The 23,257-nt window shown below is 36.6% G+C and overlaps 1 protein-coding gene and 1 non-coding gene across 6 annotated transcripts in view; both read left to right on the top strand.

The window, feature by feature from the left end:
- Positions 1 to 23,257, top strand: part of DGKB (diacylglycerol kinase beta) — a 682,497-nt gene that overhangs the window by 23,750 nt on the left and 635,490 nt on the right. The window lies entirely within an intron of this gene.
- LOC123789685 (small nucleolar RNA SNORA57) lies at positions 7,954 to 8,108 on the top strand. The gene has a single exon (XR_006778858.1). It is a non-coding gene; the product is annotated as a small nucleolar RNA SNORA57 (small nucleolar RNA).

Below are 23,257 nucleotides of genomic sequence, written 5' to 3' on the forward strand. Positions count from 1 at the left end.
GCAATATTCTCTTAAGGGTAATACTTCTAGCCCAGAAGCATCTGCCTGGAGGAAGATCTAGGCAAGAATTTGAAACCTCTTCCTATTGCTTCTCTCCCATTCATGACATTTTATCTCTCTTTTAAAACACCAATACAAAATCTGACCTCAAGCAAGAATCCTATGTATTTGTTCATCTTTAGGTATTAATTATGAAGTGGGTCCAACCCCTTGATAGCTCCTTGGTTTATTTGCATGTATGATTTATTCACCATAAAGTACATGAATATTTCACAGTTATTGTGAGTACACAAATGGCAGGTACTAGGTTAAGTACTCTGAAAATGTCTTCTCATTTATGGGATAATAGCTACAGGAGAGATGGCATTTTCTCCCCTTCATAAGAAACTAAATCACAGAACAAATAAGCAAATTACCAAAAGCAACATATTTATAGTAAATAGTGGGCTAGGATAAACTCTTAATCACTTTGCCTGTTTGTTTTATTAAAATGGTACTCTACCATGTTCTAGTGGAGTGAACTTGTCGATTTGTAGGTGGAGTACATTGAGAGTGCTTGAGAAATCATAGAAATCAGGAGAAAACTCCTTGCTTTATTGATACCCAAGATTGGATCTACCCAAATTAAAACCTGAATTGACGCCAAATCCAAACTTGGCATACTCCACTATTCCAATTTCAGTGTTCAGGTCTGGCTTCATGAACCATGAAAATGAGGGTGGGGACATCTTTTTCAGGAAGGAAAATGATGGAGTTAATATGGGAAGAGAGAAGTTGGAAGACCCAAAAACCAAGAGGGATAAAAGGAAAATAAGAGGAGGCTTATCATGGTGGGAGACTGGTAGGAGAAATTGTCCAGATACTGTGTCCCGAGGACACTAAAAAACAAACTCTTTGGACCGCATGTGGGGTGGGTAGATAAAGCACAGATTTAAAACATCTCTTTAAGTAGTTGTAAGGTCTGATTGTAAAAATTAGATTAGGCTTGTCTTCAGATAATCTCCTTTACACTTTTTTTTTTTTAAGAGTAAAAATGATGATTCAAAGGCAAGTGGGGGCTGAAAGGCCTGATGATGACCAAAGGAGTAAAACAGTGTGTGGAAATACCACTGGTTCTTGCATGATCACTTTCTGAAAATTTGCCAGGAAATGAAAGGCCATCTTTAACTGGTGAGGATAAAAACAAAATGGTTCATTTAGGTAAAATCGGAAGTGTTAAGGAGAATAACATGATTACTGTCACTTGTCTTCTTATCACGGAAGACAAACACTAACAAGGAATAAAATGAAAATGTTATGGGCATAACGCCAAACAATATTTTAAGATTGGTCTTTCTCAGCAGGCTAAATTTAAACAGCTGAAATTCTTTTTTAAGTATTATCTGAGTCAACAATTTGAAATGAAGGATTTGTCTTGAACAGGGAATCTGTATTGCCTTGTAAGTTTGAAACACAATGTCCTTGACTCAGTTATTTTTTATTGGCAATATGCCAATCACTACAGAGCAAGGAGCACAAAAGTTATTACCTTCAAAATCAGAGTATAAATATGTCTGCTCCATAAGGAAAGTTGATGAACTTTGATGGAGCTTTGCAAATACATTTACATTGTCGGCCCTGATTCTCTGTTTTGTCTCTTGTCACTTGTGACACTGCAGGTTGAGGTTAGGAATGGAGTTAGGACAATGAACTTCAAGGGTTGATTTTTGAATGTGGTGCTTCGGCTCTCTTCCCCTTATATAAAAATAATGACAGGAACTTTTGTTGAGTGCTTGCTACATACCAGTTGCTTGTATAAGCATCTTGCACATTTAATCTTGACAATACCCTTATAGGATAATCCTATTATCATATGCATTCCATTTTATAAGGGAACAAACTGAGGCACAAGAGAGATAAAGGACTTACCCACAGTTTGAAATTAGTTTTGGAGCTGGGGAATAAACCAGAAGTCTGGCTCTAGAGCCCATGCTTTTAACCCAAAGGCTCTAAGTTTACTTACTAACTCTTACAGGCTTTTTATAACCCTCTACAATTCATGCTATTTGTTTACCTTGTTTGTCTCTGCTTACGCCTATCTCTGTAATTTTTCTTTTTTTTTTTTTTTAAAGATTTTATTTATTCATTCGACAGAGATAGAGACAGCCAGCGAGAGAGGGAACACAAGCAGGGGGAGTGGGAGAGGAAGAAGCAGGCTCATAGTGGAAGAGCCTGATGTGGGGCTCGATCCCATAACACCGGGATCACGCCCTGAGCTGAAGGCAGATGCTTAACCGCTGTGCCACCCAGGCGCCCCATCTGTAATTTCTTTCTTGACACGCAGGTTCCTCTGTCCTTACTCCATTAGTGTTTCACGTCATGATGGATCTTTAAGCTTTTGCTCTAGCATCACAACCTTCCAGGATTCTATTTGGAGTCCACCACTGGCCCAACTGTCATTTTCTGTTGTTTAGCTGAAACTTGTGCTTGCTTTTATTATCGAATATGCCACAGAGGGTTGAAATAATCTATTTTCTGCACTAAGGAAGGAATCCAAGCCTTATTTATCTCTGGAATGTTAGTGCTGAGCATTATGTCTAATATAGTAGTAAAACTCAAAAAACACTGAATTTAAAGCTCTAATTCAGTTCCCTGAGGGATCTGTAGTTCCAGTTCTATAGTCTTTACCCCCCAAAAGACTAGAGAATGGTCTTTCAAATGCTAAGTTACAAGGTCTGAGCCAGATAATACATTTTAATTAGTTGAACTCATAATTTGTATAAAATTACTCAAAAGATATTTACCACCCCCTGTGATATTGCATATTTAGAATATAGGAGACAATATTTTGGAATATGAAAGATGGCTTATTCCAGACTACAATATTGAAATTTGTAACGATACCTAATTTTTGGTACTAATGTATCTTGGTGGGGGGAGAAAGCAAGTATTAGAATATATGGTTCATTGAAGATGTTTTGGTTTTCTCAGGCAGTAGAATGAAGTTGTGAAATGGTGCTTTCGGAAAATTGTTTCTTGAGTTCTCATTTTCTTTGAAGAAGAGTCCTGAGAAGATTTTGATTTAATCATAGCTAATAAATATTGAGTCCTGTCAGGAACAGACATTAGAAAGTTGACTACCACTAGAGAAAAATGAAAAAAATGGATAATGGTGGGAGAATCAATCCCTGCTCTCCCTCCCCCAAAGAAGCATTTTCAATTTATGGGATAATTTGAATTTTAGTTATTAATGATATGTAAATTTCTTTCATTAAGCATATAAATATTATAACAATGTGAACTGGATGGGTATAGCTATAGGGCTTTCCAAATACAGTAATTTTGTTAAAAGTATCATCTTAGGTCAAATAATTCTGTTTTACTCTTTTTGTCTTTCTACTTTATTCTCTTTCTAATCCACACAAATCAGTTGTCACATATGCAGTTATAACCAGGGGAAGAACAGTGGTGATGAGACATGCAGATGTGTGATAGCTATTTAAGATCCCTTTGAAGTTCCATCAACAAAGTTATCTCAGGATGAGAGTACCCCAGTGAAATTGCTGGGCCTTCCTTTATAATATTTCTTTTTTTTTAAATTGAATCTTGGCTTATATCATATTCTGATTATTTGTGATGATGGAATTGTGGTTAAAGGTGTGGAGAAATCGACTCCATGTGAAATTTCTCAGTATGCACAGAAGCCCATTTGAATTTCATCGTTTCCTTCTTAGGTACTGTGATATAGGGGTTAACATTTATTCTTTGCCTTCGAATTGCCTGACCTGAAATCTTTACTACTTGTATGACTTTGAGCAAGTAACTTAAATTCTATGGTTTATATTTCTCTTTGTAAAATAGGGATAATGAACATGATATCCACTTCATAGAATTACATGATTTAATCATGTGTGTAAGAGGCTTAGAAGAGAAGGAACGTAATAAATACTAAAAAATAATAGCTATTTAGTATTTTCTATTTACTTAGGATGTTGTCTCAGATAAAAAGTAAAGTGCCAATAGCAAAGAAAATGTTCTAAATAAAATATAAAAGCTGTTTTCATTCTAGTTTTATATTAATAAAATATGAGACTCATAAAATCTATTAAATGTTATAGTAAACATCTTCTTTATAGGGTCATCATTACTTATTATTTTGCCCAAAAGATTTTTATTGACTTATAAAAAGAAATAGTAACTGGTAGGAAAGATAAATTAGAGAACACATGCAAATACTTCCCGGAGAGTGGCTGGCACACAATCAACCCTTAGGAATTTCAGTTCCCTTCCCTTTAGCTATAGACATAATGCGAGGCCTTTCATTTTTCTTCCTCTGACCATCTGAAGAGGTAGTCACAGCTATCATCCACATAATGTACAAACTGATACTCTTATTTTCATCGACATCGACTCTTCTCCTATTTGTACCTATGCAGACGAGGAGAAGATGATCTTTTATGTGAGGAAATCTGTTATAACCTCCCTTTGACTCCCTTTGAATCCTATGAACTGGAAAGGAGGAAGAAATGGAGGTGCTGTGGAAGAGCATTACAGGATCCTTGACCTGAAAACAGAACTTCAAGCACAAAAGATGAGTTTGTAGTTTATTCAACAACTTGTTCTGCTGAGACAGAGAATGTAAGGAAACGTTTTTTTCCTGGGCTTTTGACCAAGGAATCCCTTCGCTGGTTACTTGATGAAAAGAAAGACTGGGGAATTCTCGCTTGCCTGCCTTTCTTAGCATTGTATTTTAGAGATCCTAAGTAACGATCAGCTACTTCTGGGAAATTTTAAGGTTCATATGAAGAAACACAGTTATTAAAACTCTTACCTTAAAAACAGAATTACTGACACCATGATCCCATGCTTTATTTTATTTCATTTTTTAGTCATGGATGGGTACTTTGTTTCAGGCAATGTGCCAGTCTCAGGAAAGGAAATGGTAAAATAAGGGACAAATTCCTACGGTACTGAAGGTACTTCAGTGAAAGAGAAAGACAGAAGAAGACACACCCAAACAAGGACGCAAATACAAGATCTTTTGTTGTTGTTGTAATAAGTGCTAGGAAAGAGACAAAGAGCTGAAGTAGAGAACAGAGGTCCTATTTACTGGGAAACAAACCGGTTTCAAGACTCATAAGAACCACTTCCACACAGCTCCCCTCCATTACCCTTTTTTTCATTATAGGACAAGTTTCTGGTGTTGACAGTGAGCAGAGGAGGATTATACACCTGAAGTAATCCTAAAACCAAGACAGATGAACTCATGGTGAATCCGGATTTTAGAATTATTGAGCAAAACATTTCATTCAGTCAGAAACATGACTCCCACATTGCTTTTCCCTTTACCTTTATATTACAGGATTATTCAGCTTGAGGCAGCTTTTAAAGATTAGAAAAATGCAAGGACTTAATGTTGCTTAGTAACTTGTGTTGCCTGTCATTTTGGGTTGCACATAAACAACTTGTAACTTCCCCACACTTGTCCCAAATTACTAGAATTGAGAAAGCGCACACAAGCTGATGAGTCACTTTGCTATCCTGTTGTTCTTAATAAGAGTTCTGGTTACCAGGATGGGTGCTTTATCGTTACATAATGTTATTTGCCACCCCATATGTCAGAACTTTCTATTTGGCAAATAGAGGTTCCTTCCCCGTCTCCCAGTGAAGAAAGCATAGCATAACAGCTATTCAGGGCAGGAGTATTATTGTGTTTGGGTTCCTGGTTTTTTGAATGTACTCCAAACTCCATCAGACTACTTAGTGAAGGTGAAGTGGTAAAGGTTTTTGACCTTCATGTGGAAATTTTATTTTAGAACGATTAATGCTTTTATCATTCAAGCTACTTTCATAACTGCTTGGTGGTACATTTAGTGTTTAGGTAACTATATTATCTTTGTAAGAACACTTTCAAAGCAAAACAAAACAAAACGATGGTTTCAATGTGACTATAATAATATTGCTATTCATTATGGTTAGATGGTGTTTTCTAATTCCTAAAATTAGAAACTTCATAAAAAAAGAAAGCAATAGATTCTGTTAGATTTGGTGTATATCTTGGGGCACCTGGGTGGCTCAGTTAGTTGGTTAAGCATCTGCCTTTGGCTCAGGTCATGATCCCAGGGTCCTGGGATTCAGGCCTGCATCGGCCTCCTTGCTCAGCCTGCTTCTCCCTCTCTCTCTCTCTTTCTCTCTCAGGCTCTCAAATAAATAAAACATCTTTAAGGAAAAAAAAAAGATTTGGTGTATATGTCAGTATATGAGAGTACTATATTGATCAAACTTTTTTCTCCACTACAAAGTGTCAAAGCTATATTGAAAGAATTAGCACCTGTGTCTTACCTTTGGGGAGCATACTGGATAAAGAGAATGCACACGTCCTGTTTCTTTAACATTTGTTTTGCTGATCCTAATGAATCAAAATCCAAACTATGTTAAGACATAAGAAAAAATTGTTTGAAGAATGCTATTATGTGTGTTAAAAGAAGTAAAGGGCAAGAAAGCTTTCTTTACCTAAACATTAAACAAAGTTAAATAGTTTTCTATTTTAAGGACTTCTTATAGTTCTTCAGATGCAAGTGTGTATTGGAATCTCTAGGAGTGGGATTTAGTACAAATTTCCCTGACCTTATTTAATCACAGAATCCCTTCTTTTGGGAGCATCTATTAATATCTCTTTGAAAACCTCAGATCACAATTTACTGGTCTGTTGGCATTCAATTATTCATTTAAAATTTTTTAAGCATCTCATAGATAAGAGTAGTATGTTCTAGAAAGAAAATTATGAATAGAACCTGGGCCTGACATTAATTAGCTCCTAAATTGAGGGTTAGAGGAAGACACATGGGTGTAGAAATTATAACACCATGGGCTATGCGCAGTGCTAGAAGATAGATGGGCAGCAAGCACATAGTAGGCCGCTATAGGAGATGAGAGTAAGAGAATAAGAAATTTGTTACAGATTGTTTAGAATGAGTTGGGTCTTGAGGGAAAGTAGGAATTTCTCCCACAAAAAAGACAATAAAAACACTTACAAAGATGTATTTAGAGATCTTGATTCTTTTCCTCTCATGTGAAAACCAGTACTCTTTATTCATCCAAGCATAACTCTTGAGTCAATAGTTGGCTAACGGGAATAAAGAAATGAAAGAGAAAACTGGGAAGAAGATACAAATTTGATGATAGAGATTGTATTTGATTTATTCGAAGTAGATATGAATCCCTGGGAAAAGAATATAGAGTGAGAAAAAGATAATTTTAGAAACAAAATTTGATGAATTTTAATATTTTTAGAGTATATTGGAATAGATGGGATATTAAGAGTGAAAATGAATTGTCACAGAGGAGGAAAGCAGTAGCAGAAAGCTGTGGTATTCCAAAGACTAGGGAAGAACATCCTATAAGAAAGACAAAGTAATCATCACTGCCAGATGTTGCTGAGAGGTTGAGTGAGGAATGAAAACTATCCATTGGATTTGAACACAGGGAGATCATTGGTGATTTTAGCTAAAGATATGTTGCCATGGTGACTGAGGTGAAACCCGGGTGAAAATGTGTTAGGAATGAGTAGGAGCTCAGGAAATGGAGACTGGGAGTGACTCATTAAAAAAGTTTGTGTATGAAGCTTTGAAAAAAAAAAAAGTTGTTTCTGCAGAATAATGGAAGTTTGAAGGAGCTTTTCTAAGATGACAGTTTTTGAGCATGTCTAAGTATCTAGGAGAAGTCCAAGTGATGAAAAAGTGTACTCTCCTTGGGTTCCCTGGGTGGCTCAGTTGGTTAAGTGTAGGCTCTTGATTTGGGTTCAGGTCATGATCTCAGGGTCATGATCCAGCCTGTGTGTGGCTTGGGGCCCTGGGCTGGGCAAGGAGCCTGCTTAAGATGCTCTCTTTTCCTCTTCCTCTGCCCCTCCCCCTGCCTTGTGCACGCGCGCGCGCGCTCTCTCTCTCTCAAGAAAGAAAAAAGAAAAAAGTGTACTCTCTTTTTCTTGGTGGGGGTCGAGTGTGTGGTCCCTGCCCTCCCCCCATAATGTATTGAGGCAGAGAGAAACGGCTCCAGCCCCCCTCTATACCATTTCTTTGGAACCTACAGCTTTCAGTCTACCAGTTATATCCTCAAGCACCAGGACACAGGTTATAAAGACAAAAACTGAAGCATAACAAAATTTAGAAAAATAAAGCAATGTTTGATGAATACTTAAAAATGTGGAAATGAATAGGTTCCAAGACAGGGAGTATGAGTTGACTTTTTTCTCTATAGAGAAAGAGGGGATGAGGAAGAGAAGGGAGCGTTCTGAATAGGTAGATAGGCTTCGTAGTGCTAAATTGAGGATAATTTTGGAATTCAAATTCTCTTGGCAGAATTTGAACAAAGTGGAGAAAGTTTGAAGTTTTTGGTCAGGGTTGGAGAAGTTATTGACCAGAGACATCTGCTAGGATCTGGGTAATATGGGGGCAAGGGGCATTTGGGTAGATGGTCATGACTTTACAGTGATAACAGTTTACATGAACACGTGATTCCTTTCAGCAGCTGGTGATGTGGCATTGAAAAATACAGAGCTCATCCAAGATGTACTGCTTTATTTCATTTTGACTTTTATATTGTCATCACCTACCCTCTCAGTATCATGTCATCTTCTTTATCACTTCTTCAGGTTTAGAGAAATTTGGATGACAATTTTCCTTTATCTTATCTCCTGTTATCATTATGATTGATTAAAGTACACAGGTTGACAAGTCAATTAACAGCGTACAGAAATTCTTAACCACCTTACATCCATTGGCGTGCCACTCCATTCTATGCTAACCATTGGTCAATGGCTCTATTCTGAATCTTGGTATCTGAAACTTCTCATCTTTAAAATCATGAATTACAAAACATTAATCGCCTGTTCTCTCCACCTCCCACCATTCTCCAGTGCCTTGACACACCTTGTTCTTTTTGTGACTTTGATCATTCACTATCTCCTTGCTATACAGGCAACTTAAATAATTCTTTTGCCCAAATCTTCATTTCTTTGAACTCTTTTCCTTCCATTTCACATCTGGCAAAATCCTTACCCTTTCTCATCTGAGCAGTTTGGCTTTGCTTTTTCACTAAAATGCTATTGAAAATCACAAAACTGAGGAAACTGGTGTCATAATAAATTTGTGATCTCCCATCTCAGTCTGACCCTGGTGATACTTGGAGGTGCCCATGTTTTGTTTACCTTTCCATTGTCTCCAGCAGCCTTCTCATAAAGCTCTGCCACTCATGTACTTGGTGTTTCCTTAAGAAAAGGAAGACTTAAGTTTTGTTTTCCTCTTCCTCTTTGTGCCATTTACTTTTATTTTTGGTATTGGGATTTGAACATTTTAATTAAATTTAGATTTTAATTAAAAATTATTAACATCCACAATTACATCCACCTTTCTCCTCACTGCCCCCCCTTCCCATACCCCAGCCTTTAGACAAAATTTCATAACATGGCCCCTCTTTATCGTTTCAAGAATGTCTATTGCCTCTGTATTCTTTTCTGATCCAATGTTTCTTTGACATTAAGCTGCTTAAAATATCCTTTCTGTCAGTGCTCCTTTCTTACTTTACTTGCATTCTCATTGTGCTCTGATTCTTTGTTTTTTTCTGTGATTACAACAGTACCTCGTACAAAACAGGTACCAAAGAAAACAAAACAAAACAAAAAGCAAAAAACCAAAAAAAACACTGAGTGAATAAGTGAACTTTGAAAATTCCTTTTTCTTGATTGAAGGTGATGAGTCATCTCATAAAGCATTTCCCTAGGTCAACATTGTTTTTCTCTTTCAGTTGACTCTGTTAGAGCGCTAAGTGACCATCTCTGTTCTCTGAAATATACTGTTTCTTACCTCCTCTCTGTCCATTTTTCAGTATAGTTTGGATTGATTCTGAACAAGTGCCTATCCTTTAGCATGTTTTCCTCTTGGTACATAGTAGTAAAAAAAATATATTTGCTTACTCTGGAAATAATATTCAGTCATGTTATGCTGTTTTGAGAGAATGAGATTATTCTTAATTTGACCAAATGCAGTAATTGATACTTTATTTCTATAATATTAGCAGTTTAAGTTAGATTTAGGCATTTATTTGTGACACAATCCATGAATTGATTACCGGCATTCAGTTGTCAACCTGGATATAAAGAAGTGGAAGGATCAGAGTTATTTTCAGTATCTGACAAGAACAAACGTGGAGACTTTGAGGGCTTATGGGAAGTAAACAGTAGGTTAAAAGGTCACACATGTGGAGAGCATAGAAAACAATCTAGTCTATTTTCCTCACTGCTATGCCATTTCTCAGAGTCCCATTTAAGTGATGATGTACCAGTGACAATAGAAAGAAAATATTTTTCTCAGCCACATCAAATATTTATTATAAGAAGTGTGAATGAATGCTTATAGAAGGTTTTTATCATGATTTCTGGGTGTAATTCATGAGTGGGTGGTCACTTGGCAGATTCTTGCTTTCCCATAGCCCTATCCTCCCTTCATTCTACTCGGAATCAGATATCGACTAATAAAATAAATGAAGGCATTTTTGGGGGGAAAACATGATTTATATCAAAGTTTATTCATCCACAGCAGTACATTAGTCTACTTTGCAAGTATGTATTCTTCACTTATGTGTAGTTTTAGAAATTATAGAATTAGTTTGTCCTTGGAATAGATTTTGGATTTCTGATATTCTTTTCTATATAGTTTTACCTAAGCAATTTAAGTAAGGTTAGCTGTGACCTAAAAAAAGTATACTCAGTCATTTTGCTAAGAACACAATATGGTATGTGCCCTAATTAATTTTATGTGTAGAATATTAAAAAGTATAACTTCACAAGGAAATGAAAACTGTGTGGAAAGAGACGACTTTCAGACTGGGACACTCTCGGAGCTTATGATTGGGTAAATTCTGATAAGCTGATATATTTTTAAAGCATATATGTTTGATTTTATCTCTTTTTTATTGTTTTTAGCCATTACTGAAAGAGTTTAATGTATTTCTCTATGATATTTATTCCAGGCCAAAGAGGAAAAAGAACTTAAAAACAATCTTCAGCTTGTAGCAATGACTTCTTTGGTAGGTCTGAGTTGAAGACATTGGAGGTCAAGTTTCCTTTTGCCTTATGTTGCCCAGATTCCACTCATTCCACCCTTTTTGTTTTTGTAGGTTCAGGGTGGGATTTCATGTTCTTATTTTAGGACTCTTTTTCTTTTACTTTCTGTTCTTGATTGCCAAGAGACTAAGTACAAACAATTCATTGATTCCTGTGAAGACTTGTTTTTTTGTTTGTTAGTTTTTTATGATGAACGAAACATTGGTGACTTTTACTACCCAAAGAATGCTCATTCTCTCTTAGTTGACATGCATTGCTGTTTCCTTCTTTCTCTCTTTCTTTTATCTTTTTATTTTATTTTTTAATTTTAATTTTTTAAAAGATTTTTATTTATTTGTTTGAGAAAGAGAGAATGAGAGAGAGAAAGAGCATGAGGTGGGGGAGGGTCAGAGAGAGAAGCAGGCTCCCTGCTGAGCAGGGTGCCCCACTAGGGACCTGGACTCCAGGATCATGACCTGAGCCGAAGGCAGTCACTTAACCAACTGAGCCATCCAGGTACCCTCTTTCTTTTTTTAAAAAGATACGTTATTTATTTATTTGAGAGAGAGAGTGTGTGGGGGAGAGGGGCAGAGAGGGAGAGAGAAGCAGACTCCCCGCTGAGCAGGGAGCCTGACACAGGGCTCAGTCTCAGGACCCCAGGATCATGACCTGAGCCGAAGGCAGACACTTTGACTGAGCCACCCAGGCTCCACTGTACTTCTGTTTCTTAAACTGAGTACCGATTTGTGAAATGAGCTTCCTCTCCCATCTACTTAGGAGGTGGGGAAGATTTTCCAAATGGGGTTTGTTGTAGGCCATAGCCAAGCCTGTTGCCCTGGAAGTTTGGTTGCCTCGATGAAGCACAAGGAATAGAATGCAGGAGTTGAATACCTCTGTGGTGCAGCAAAGCTGTCACTAAAAGGAAGAGGGCTGGTTTGCTGGTGTGGCCCCACACCCAAATGGTTGTAAAGGACCAGAATCCCATATCTTGTACTGTACTGACTGGGAGGATTCCTTCCTCTGGGTGGGATTCTGGTAGTATTGAACTCTAGTTTTGCCCTTGTGTGAAATAAAACAAAGCCTCAGGGAGCATCTACTGACCTGCATTCTTAATCTTGTGTTTATTCTTTGCAAGGATTATTTGCCAGTGTAATTTGTAAATCAAAGTGAAAGCCAAACATTGTTGAGTCATGACCCTAATTCTTGCAATTTCTAGACCCTGAACTAACTTTTTTGTTCTGACCAGCTTAGAGTTAATGATGTTAAAAATGATTTTACTGAACTGGCTCATAGATTCATGGCCACTTTCTGCATAGCATCAACATTTCCTGGTTTCTACAATTGGAGGGTGTTCCTCTTTGTCCATATCTTACCTACCACAATACAAGCTATATAATCTTACTAAATGTTTTAAAAATCATTAAGCTTAGAAAAAATTCTAAGATTCTAAAATTCTAAGCTTCTAAAATTCTGAGAAAATTTACTTTTCTTCCCAGTTTCAATATTTAAATAAGAGGGCTCAAACACTACCTATATGTAGCCAACCTTGAAACTTAACTTCATAGCAATGTTCCACATTCTAAGTAATGGCCTATCCTTATAACTTTCAGATGTATGGCTCCTTATTCACACAGAGATAAAAATAAAGAGGGTCACTTATTTTGGATTTAAGATATCCCACGGAAGTAAACTCTTTAGGAGCATGGCAGACAGGTATTGAAGTCCAAGTTGATATAATGGCGTGGAAAATTTTAGCACTGGCATATGGAACGAAGGAAACCCAGGTGTTAGGAATAGTATCTACTCTATCATGCTTACCTGTGGGGCCTCTGTGCCTCCCACCAATTCCTTAGCCAGTTATACTTTGCCATCAATATATACCTATACTTAAATTGGTCCTAAAACTCATTAATAATTTCCTAATTATCAAATGCATTTACTTTTTATCAGTTTTTGCTATCTTTAGCTTCTTTTTAGAATTTGCCGTTTTTGATAGCTTCACTCATTGTTGCAACTCTACTTTGTCATTGGTAAGACTGCAGTCCTATAATGTTATTTCTATTTATTCAAGCAGTCAGAAATTATTCAATGACTACCATTTGCCAGGCACTTGGAAAACAGTGCTAATTAAACACATAGTTTCTGTCCCTGGGGACTTTATAGTTTAGTGTAAGTGATTGATATTAATAATTTATTATTTGATTTAATAAATATATTTTGAGTACTTACCTGGTGCCAAGTTCTGTTCTAGGCATCAGAAATGCAGTGTAAAAAGAGTACATGGAAAAACTTACATTTTCTTGGAGGAGATAGGAAGTAGCAAATATTTAATATAATTTTATATGTAAGTGCCATGAAGAAAAGTAAGCCAGGGCAAGAGAAAAGGAAGTGATAGAGAGTAGGTACTATTTTAAATAATGTACTATTTTAGATTTATTAAATATGTCCCATTCTTCCTTGGACATATTACATTTGAAATGCCTTTAACATGTCTGAGAGGTGTTGTTAAATAGCCAGGTCGATACATGAGGCTTAAATGAAAAAGAATTTGTTGGAGACAGAAATGTAAGAGTTGTGCATAGACCTGAGACCAGGAGAGATCATGCAGAAATGGAGAGTAGATAGAGAAGAAGGCCCAACACTGAGTCTTGGGGAAAAACGACATTTCGTGGGTTAGAAAAGGGGTGGAGGGGGGCGCCTGGGTGGCTCAGCGGTTAAGCGTCTGCCTTCGGCTCAGGGCGTGATCCCAGCGTTCTGGGATCGAGCCCCACATCAGGCTCCTCCGTTGGGAGCCTGCTTCTTCCTCTCCCACTCCCCCTGCTTGTGTTCCCTCTCTCGCTGGCTGTCTCTATCTCTGTCGAATGAATAAATAAAATCTTTAAAAAAAAAAAAAAAGAAAAGGGGTGGAGGAGTCAGCAAAGTTAAGTAAGAGGGAACAGCAGGTGAAAGCTAGGAGAAGGTACACTTCGCTGGATGCCAAGGAAGTAGTCAATAAAAAAGGGCTGTTGAAATATGTCACTTGTTACTGAGAGGATGAGCAAGATGACCATGGGTTGAAGCAGATCAAAGTGAGGATTGTTGGTGTTGAAGTGGAGGGAAAACAAATCAGATAGCAATATAAATCAATTGGAAATTGCACCTGAAGTGAATGGTCCAAATATAACAGTATTATTTGTCCTTGTCAAGAGGGTATTAAAAGCTTAATGAAGAAATGATTGTAAACTGAGGTCAAAAGGATGAGTTGGTATTAACTAGATAATAAAGTGAAAGTAGAAAAGCTTGTAAAAAGACTATTATTGCAAGGCAAACTTGAGGACTGAGAGCAGTTAATAGAGGCTGGAGTAGGTAGGTATGTCTGAATTTAAAGAGGAGTCATGTGGCACAAGACTGTTTTATCTTTAACCTTAGAGCATTGGTCATAATGATTAAAGGGAGGTGGAGATATGTGAACCACATTATGTTTTGATGAGATTGCTCTAGCTGTACTGTGTATAGGGTGAGCAGTAGATCGGCCAGATGGAAGTTGGGTAAGCCATTAGTAGGCCGTCTTAGTAATAAAGGCGAGTGATAATTTTAGCCAGCATAACAGCAGTAAAGGTGTAAATGGAGAGAAAGATAAATCTGAGTGATATTTAGGAAGTAAAATTGATAGTGCTTATGACAGTCTGGATATGAGTGTATGAGGAAATGTAATAGAGAAGTCAGGCATGACCCCTAAGCTTCTGGCATCCACAGTAGAGAGGCTGTGTCTTGGCAGTAATTGGGAGAGAATTAGAGCAGAATGCCACTGGTTTGCTGTTACTTTTGTGGGCCTTGATGGATTTAGTTTATGCATGTTGAATTAGAGGGACGTGTGAACCGTTTTCATCTGCCGACTAGACTTTTCTATCTATATATCCCACTGACTCCTCAGAAATATTATTAAAACTGAGTCTATCTTCATCCCTCTAAAATTTCTCTTTATCCCAGACTCAGTCATCTTGAAATGTTTTCTTTTCCTAGTACTTTCTCAGCTTCTGTATCAGCAGACTCAAATTCCATCTCTTGCTCTTTCCTGATTGTTCTCTCTCACATTTGCCCTTCTTTTCCATTTTACCCACACTAGGCAATTTCAAACTCCATTTCACTTGACTGTGCTCTTAACCTGCTATGTGGTCTTTTTATTTCCAAAGCATTCCTTGCTTGATATCTTTTTTTTTTATCCTAAGTATCGGTTTTCAGATTTAAGATTCTGATTTCCCCATATCCTTTCTCAAAATAATTCAGTATCTCTTCTATTCCTTCTAAATAAGCTGTAGATTCACTTTGGCCTAGTGTTCACTCTAAAAAAAAAAAAAAAAAAAAACTGTAGATTTTTCTTAACCTACCACGCTGTGGAATAAATACAGTGATTAGGAACTGCCTGGGTTAAATCCTGACTTTAGTACTTACTAGTTGTGTGATTTTGGCTGAGTTATTTAATCACAATTTTCTATTTTTCAAACGGGATTAAAAATAGCAACTCATTTACATGGTTGTTTTAAAGTCTAAATCCATTAAATTCTCTTAGCACAGTCCCTGGCACAAAGCTAGCACTCAATTAATGCAGCTTCTATTATTATTCTGTGAGCCTCCCACTATGTCCCCTCTATGTTCACAGGCACATTTAACCACTTCGTGAGCATGCCATTTATTTCTCTTTTGTGCCATTTTATACTCCTTGCATTCTTCTGCCTAGAAGGCTTTCTCCTTCCTCTCTTGGCAGTCTCTCCCCACAACATAATTTCTTCCTGTCTAAATCTGTTCATCTCTTCAAGGACCAGCTCTTTTCTCTCCCCAGGAAATATTCCTATCTTCCCCAGCCTGACCCCTCCCCAATCCCGGGTGTGGTTACCCAATATTTTTTATGTATTTTGACATTTATCTTATCAGTGCCTTGTATTTAGTTAGGTATGTAGCTTTCTTGAGTCTTCTGTGGGGTGGTCCTTGAGTATAGGGAGTTTATTTGTGCAAGGTCTATAATTTTTGTAGTATTAGTGAACAAAAGATTGCAATGTTAGTGGGCAATTCCCTCAGTTGCCTGTGGATATTCTTTTTTTCCTTCCCACACAGACTGGTTTTGGCTCTACTCCTCATCAAGAAACATCAAGTTACCTGTCCCAGATCTTTTCCTTAAGGACAGGAGCTTTCAAGTCAGCAATCTGCTAAACCCATCAGGGCTAATGTGCTCTCAGTGCTCTCAGGAACTCTTAAGTGCATTTAACTAAGCCCTTCTGGCAACAATGGCTATGCTTTTATGTTCCAAGTTGTTAGTTTTGTTTTGTCTTGTTTTTCTCAGTTATACATAATTTGAAGGAAGCAGCTTTAGGAGAGGTAACTGAGTACCAGCTTAATACTGTTTCACTCGGAGATCTCCAATAATTGGCTTCTTTAAAAAAAAGGTGACATAAAAAAGAATGTTTAATATCTTTTCTGTTTCCTGACTAATTTCCTGTGGTTTAAGTTCTGCCGAGCCATGGCCTTTGGATTATGAGCTGCCTCTTTTTAGGATGTTCCAAAATCATGAATCAGGATTGATTCTTATTTTATTCATTGCTATACTTGGTGGTAAGTTACACAGCCTGAGATGAGGGTTTATTTTTCCCCTCTGAAGGCTTCAGGGATGTTTTTGTCAGGTTTTGGAAAATGTGCTCCAGGAGCAATAATAAATTGAGTGCTGCCTCAGAAAGTCAGGCTGTCAGGGAACATATTTATCTCCACATTTGGGAAGCAGAGAGCAAAATAAGTACAGACCTTTTAAAAACCTGTGTGAAAACTTTCTAAGGTAAGGGAGAAAATCAATCTGACATGGCTTTATATCTACTTTATTTATAATTTATGGGCTACATGGGTGTAAAGAATACTCTAAAATTCATGATCATTCAAAGATGAACATTGTTTTTTCCTACAGTGATGTAGTACTGAGGAAAACTTGATAGTTAACTGGCTCTGTTTCAGTTTCAAGAAGAGATATCATGATATAAGAGAACTAAATAATTGTATTTAAAAAATATTTTCCTAGGTTTCCCTAAAGTAGAAGCCTGCCTATTTTTGTAAATAACGTGTTATTGGAACATGGCCCAAGTAATTTGTTTACATATTATTTATGGCTGCTTTTTCACTACAACTAGCAGAGTTGTGTAGTTGCAACAGAGAACTTTTGGCTCACAAAGCATAACATAGTTCCTCTCTGGCTCTTATTATTATTATTATTTATTTATTTTTTTTTCAGAGAGAAAGTGCGTGGGTGAGCAGGAGTGGGGGAGGGGCAGAGGGAACGAGAACATCTTAAGCAGGTTCCATGCCCAGCATGGAGACCCATGCGAGGCTCTATCTCACCGCCCTGAGATCATGACCTGAGCCAAAATCAAGAGTTGGATGCTTAACTGGCTGAGCCACCCAGGCACCCCAGTTACTCTCTGGTTCTTGAAGGAAAGGTTTGATGTCCCCTGGCCTAGAAGGATTTTGTCATGAAAGGAAGATTCTACTCTTTTTGTTATAATGCCATTAATAAGAAGTTTGCTTTAGTTGTGAGAGATGACAGGATTGTAATGGGAGCATCTATTTATTAATTGGTGGTCTTACTCTACGAGTTTATTTGTTGGATATAATTGGATTTTGAATAGGGCTAAAAATGAAAAGACAATTAATATCTGCCTCATCCAACTAAAGCGTTTATTGGGGTCTTAACTGATATCACAGCGTTAGGTATTGTTTGCAGAGCTACTGAGTCTGCATATATGAGCAAAATGTCAATTAAATTTCAAGGTTCAGGTCCCCTCTTCTTATAAGTGATTTCCAAAAAGTGACTCTCCAATTTGTTCGGCAGTAGGAACAGTGACAGTGGTTAATGTAAACCATATGGCTTTGAGTATAGACTCCTAGGAAAAACTGTGCAGATCCTATCTTTACCTGTTTCTATCACTTCTGCCTCTGTCTCTGTGTGAATGTGTGTGTGTGTGTGGGGGGGGGTGCGTGTGTGTGTTCATCCATCTTAAATATTTCTTAGAGAAACTGGAAAATCTGAATTTATATTTCATGCATCTACATATTTTGTGTTGTAGCTATGCATTTGTTGTTCACTAGCACACATTAATATTCATATAATCAAATATTAGCACTGTGCTAGGTGCTAAAGGGGAGCAAAAAGGCTCCCTAACTTCATCACGCTTTCATATTTGAGGAAGAGAGACATTTAATATGGTATAAACAAATTACATATGTATTTCTTTTTACCTTTTACCTGAGGAGAAAGGCACAAATAATAAGTGTATGGCTCCATGAAATGTTCACAGATTGCACACACACACACGTAACCAGCACAGAGCAAGGTGCATAACATACCCCGCAATCCTGATGGTGTCCTTTCTTCATCGGCCCCACTTTCCAAGACCATGGCCTGACCTCAGAGATACAAATCTGAGGTTTCTAAAACATTGAGTTTTTGATATTTATAGATCAGGAAATCTTCATTTCTGCCCTCCTTTGAGAAGTCATTTCTGGTCATCCTGAGCACGTGCACTCCCTCCAGGCAGTGGTCTACCAAAGCAGGAGCAGCTACTTGTCCCTAAGGGAGGGTGTGGTCTCTCCTGGCTCCCTTGGCTCACCTCCTTTTTTTTCACCGGCCTGGTCTGCTGGCACAAGAGCTTGCAACACTTGCCTTTTTCCATCTCTTGATCCCAATTTCAATGTCTTCTGCTTTTGACCACCCCGAGCCTTTTGTATAACAAGATAGTATTATATTACATACAATTTTTATATATAATTATATATATATATAAAATATATTCCTATTTGTTGTACTTATTTCTTTAACACATACACATAAAAAACACAAATTTGACATGTTCCATATACAGAAGATAAATGGAGAGTTTTTTTGTGTTTTTAAGATTTATTTACTTATTTTAGAAAGAGAGAGAGAGAGTACACGTGCGCTCACGAGCACATGCGAGCGAGGCGGGGGCAGAGGGAGAGAGAGAATCTCAAGCAGACTCTCTCCAGAGCATGGAGCCAACATGGGACCCAATCCCATGACCTTGAGATCATGACCTGAGCTAAAATCAGGAGTTGGCTTAACCAACGGAGCCACCCAGGTGCCCCAAACAGAGTCTATTACTAGGGGCTGTGGTGTGGATAGAAGAATCCCAGAAGCTTCCCCTAATAGAATAATAATTTAGCTAAGATGAAAAATAAGAAGTTAGGCAAAGACAATAGGAGAGGCAAAAACATATCCCAGGAACATACTCTATACATTTACAAGTACACTAAGTACTTCACTCTAACAATCTTATCAATTGATTTTCCTCTGTTTATATTTATATGCTCAAAGTGACATTTAACTTCCCCAATCTTAAAACTTCAGCCATCGCCTTCTATTGAATTCTCAGATTGCCATGGCCTGTATTTGATATAGAAACATGTAACAGGAATTATATGTTATAAAAACCTTAAAATAGGAAATTCAATGCTGCCTATCAGCCTATAAAACTACCACCCCCCTTTTTTGTTGTGAGAGAAGTTTTGGTCCTTGGGTGAAATCTAGGACCTTAGTGTATACTCTGACCATCCAGTACCCCCCTTCTCGAACTAGCTTATCAGTTATCCATTTCATTCTTGCTCTTGCTGTCCTTCCATGGTTCTTCTTTCTCCCACGTACTCTCAAATATACTCATATTTAGTTTCTGTCTTTTTACCTCCAAAACCCACTGCTCTCTGTTTTCATCACTCCCATTTGAGACCACCAAAATCTTTTGCCTAGGAATCATCTGCTAAAGTTACAACTAAATTATGGAATGAATAAGTTATAGGAATAAAAGGCACAGCGTGAGGAATATAGTCAATACCTAGTAATCCTTTTGCCTGTTCCCAAAGGCAGACCCATGTTTATGACTTGTTCTGCACACACTCTTAACTCTTAATATATTATAGAATATATTTTAGAATTTTTTCTAAAATATTTAGAATATTTATGTATTCTAATACATTTTGACAGTTTTAGTATATAGAAATTTAAAACAACTTTATAGAAAAGTATCTTAATCAAAACTAAATGTGAGCAATTTGCTGGAAGAAAATACTTTTTATTTATATAATAGGTAAAGGATTAGTTCCTTCAGTGTTCAAAGATGTACAAAAAATAATTTTAAAGATTTCAGAGCCATGGAAATAATTCAGGATAAGAACAATTTATAGAAGTGATTTTAATGGCCAATCCTTTGAAAAGATGCCCAATCTCAATTGTTGTCACTGAAATGAAATGATGACCATACAGCACCACCACCCACAGCCATATAATTCAAAATTTGTCCATCAGATTGGCAAAATTTAAAAGCATTTAATAGTACCCAGTATTGACAAGGGTATAAGGAAATTGCTCTCTTATAGCTATCAGCAGTTCTATAAATGCTATGGAATATTTGGAAATCATCTTGCTGTAACTTATTAAAATATAAATTCCCCATCATTTTTGGCCTGACAACATCATTATTATTTACTTATTCAATAAAGGTACTAGAATATAAAGATATATGGTAGAGATTTTTTTTTATTGCAGCATTATTTATTGTAGCATGAAACTGGAGAAATAAGAGCAAATAACGTCAGTACGGATATGGTTGAGTAAATTATACTTCCATATTGTGTAATGCTCTGGCTATCATAAAGAATGAATTGTAATTGTCTGTATGTCCATCCCATTTAAAAATCGTTAAGTTATATAATGTGTAGCCTATGATCATATCTTTAAAAAATAAAAACTAATAGCAAAGCAGTATTCCCTATATATGAAGAGGTTGTATAAGCAGAGAGAAGTTCTACACAAAGCTTTACCAGTGTGTAGATTAGGTTATGAGATTGATATGAAGCTCCTAAAGACATAGTTAATTTGGTACTATACCATTTTGTTAAAAAGAACATTAATTTTACTATCATACATGTAATTTTAAATTACTACACCATATTGTATATAACTCTGCCCATATGTTTAAAATCTTTCAAGGGGTTTATTATGGAATTAGAATGTAATCCATACCTCTTACCTCCCATCTCAGTCTCCTATGGTTCGGTTCTCCTTACTGCTCTAACTTGATCTTGAGCAACTGTACCACTCCTTAGCTGCATCTAGAAACAATAGCCAACTTTTAGTTTATTATGCAGAATTGCAGTTTTTTTCTTACCTTAAAGCCTCCCCACTCACCAGTATACACTCAGCTAGAACCACCTTTCCCATACTCTGGATGAGTCAGTTTAAATGTCACTTCTCTAAAATTGCCACTTTGATCCTTCAATAAAAATTATGTCCCTCAGTTATTAACTCATAAGGATTCTGAGGAATGTCTTTTTTTTTCTTTAGCAGAAACCAAGTTGATGCCTTATGACTCTCAGAATTACTAAATGAATATTTTGAGTATGCTGTGCAAAATGAGCTAGGTAAATATTCAGTAAATGTAATTTTTAAAAACTAGGATCCTATTATTAGAGACAACAAGGGTCATGCATACAATTGTCATTTATTACTTACATGAAAGCTTCTGAACTTCTGGATTATTTCACTTTAAAAGAATTTCAACTTGTCACACAAAAGTCTTATGTGGTAAGTTTATTTCAACATAGGGTTAATTTACCGTGGAGAAAATGAACGCTCTTCCTTCATTTTTCTTCCCGGCTGTAGGAGCTGTTACTGTGGAGGTTTTTGTTTGATAAAAGAAAAGGAGTTTCACAAGTTTGTTTAGTAACATACCTATTTAGAATCGTAGGCATATTCTTTGGACTTTATAGCCCTAGGTCATTTCAGATAGGGGAAAAAAAAAAAGTTTTGGCCCCTTGGATTAGAACCTTCTAAAGACATAAATATTTAGATAGACTGCAAGGAGGTTCTGACAAGATAAAGTATGAAATATCCAAATAACTTGGAAGAAGAGTTAAGTGTTTTATATTTGGGGAGCAAACTCCCATCTGAAGTGATAGAAACAGTCTATCTCTTTCAAGTGATATATCTAAGCACATTCCTTAACTGAATGCGGAGTGAAAGTTTACCGTATTAAATTGTTTCAAAATTAGACTTAGCTAGCTAACAGAAACAAATCAGGCATCTAAACAGGATATCCTTTACCTTAGGTCATGAATATTTTGAAATACATTAATATAGATCATTTTTGTTTGTCATTATTTGGCAAGAGTTACATTACCTTGAGCTGTGATATGTCTTGATACATATTACTTATTTCGTAAAACAATATATCAGGAATCTTTATGACATTTGTTCAGTCTGATAAGATGAGGCCATAAGTATATCATTTATTATTATCAAAAGCATGGATTTTTGAGCACTAGAAATACAACAATTTTTAGAGCTGTAGCATTTTTTTTGGTTGTGGTGTTTAAATAGATGTTGTTGGCGTTTGATAGAAAGTTGAATGGCCTGGGGGTTATTACTGTAGCCCATAAACTAAAACCTATTCGAGATTCAGAATGAATTCAATAGGAAGAAAGCAAAGTTAGTTTGTGAGATATTTTAATAGATCACATGGGATAAACAATAAATATCTCTTTCAGTTTTTTGTACCCGATAAAATGTCGTTTCATCAGCTTGCAAATTATGCAGTAAAATGTGTAGTCATATAACTATTCTACTTGTGATAGTCTTCTAAAGTTTCAGTGAAGGAACATTAGCACAATTGCAAAAGAGAAAATGAAGCAACTGGTAAAAGTTTTCCTCTACATTACCACTTACGAACACAGATGGAATAAAGAAAGAGGTGCAAGTGTTAATTTCTGAATTATTATTGGCATGATTTTTTTTTTTCTGGTTAGCTTGATTTATAGATTAATATGTGTAAGGGTCAGACATAAAGAATTTTTGTTGACAGACTGCATATGTGCATATTTCATGGATAAAATATTATTGGCTTTTTCCCACCTTTATTGGGCATTCCCAGAGTCATGGTAATTTAGATGGAATGAAAAAATCTATTTTTGGCCTATTGTAAGGCACAAATACAAATTTGGTTTTGGGTACATGCTCCTATAAACTAGTCACTAGAGATGCGAAAAGTCATAAAATGATAATCAGTCCTCAAAGCCAGGGGTTTGATTTAATTCTCCTATACATGATTTTCCCCCAAAACAAATCAGCATATTTTCAGAAGCTGCAAGGGCCTA

This window comes from Ursus americanus, chromosome 3 (genome assembly GCF_024610735.1).
Source record: "Ursus americanus isolate L20-20 chromosome 3, mUrsAme1.1.p, whole genome shotgun sequence".
NCBI classification, from domain to species: domain Eukaryota; kingdom Metazoa; phylum Chordata; class Mammalia; order Carnivora; family Ursidae; genus Ursus; species Ursus americanus.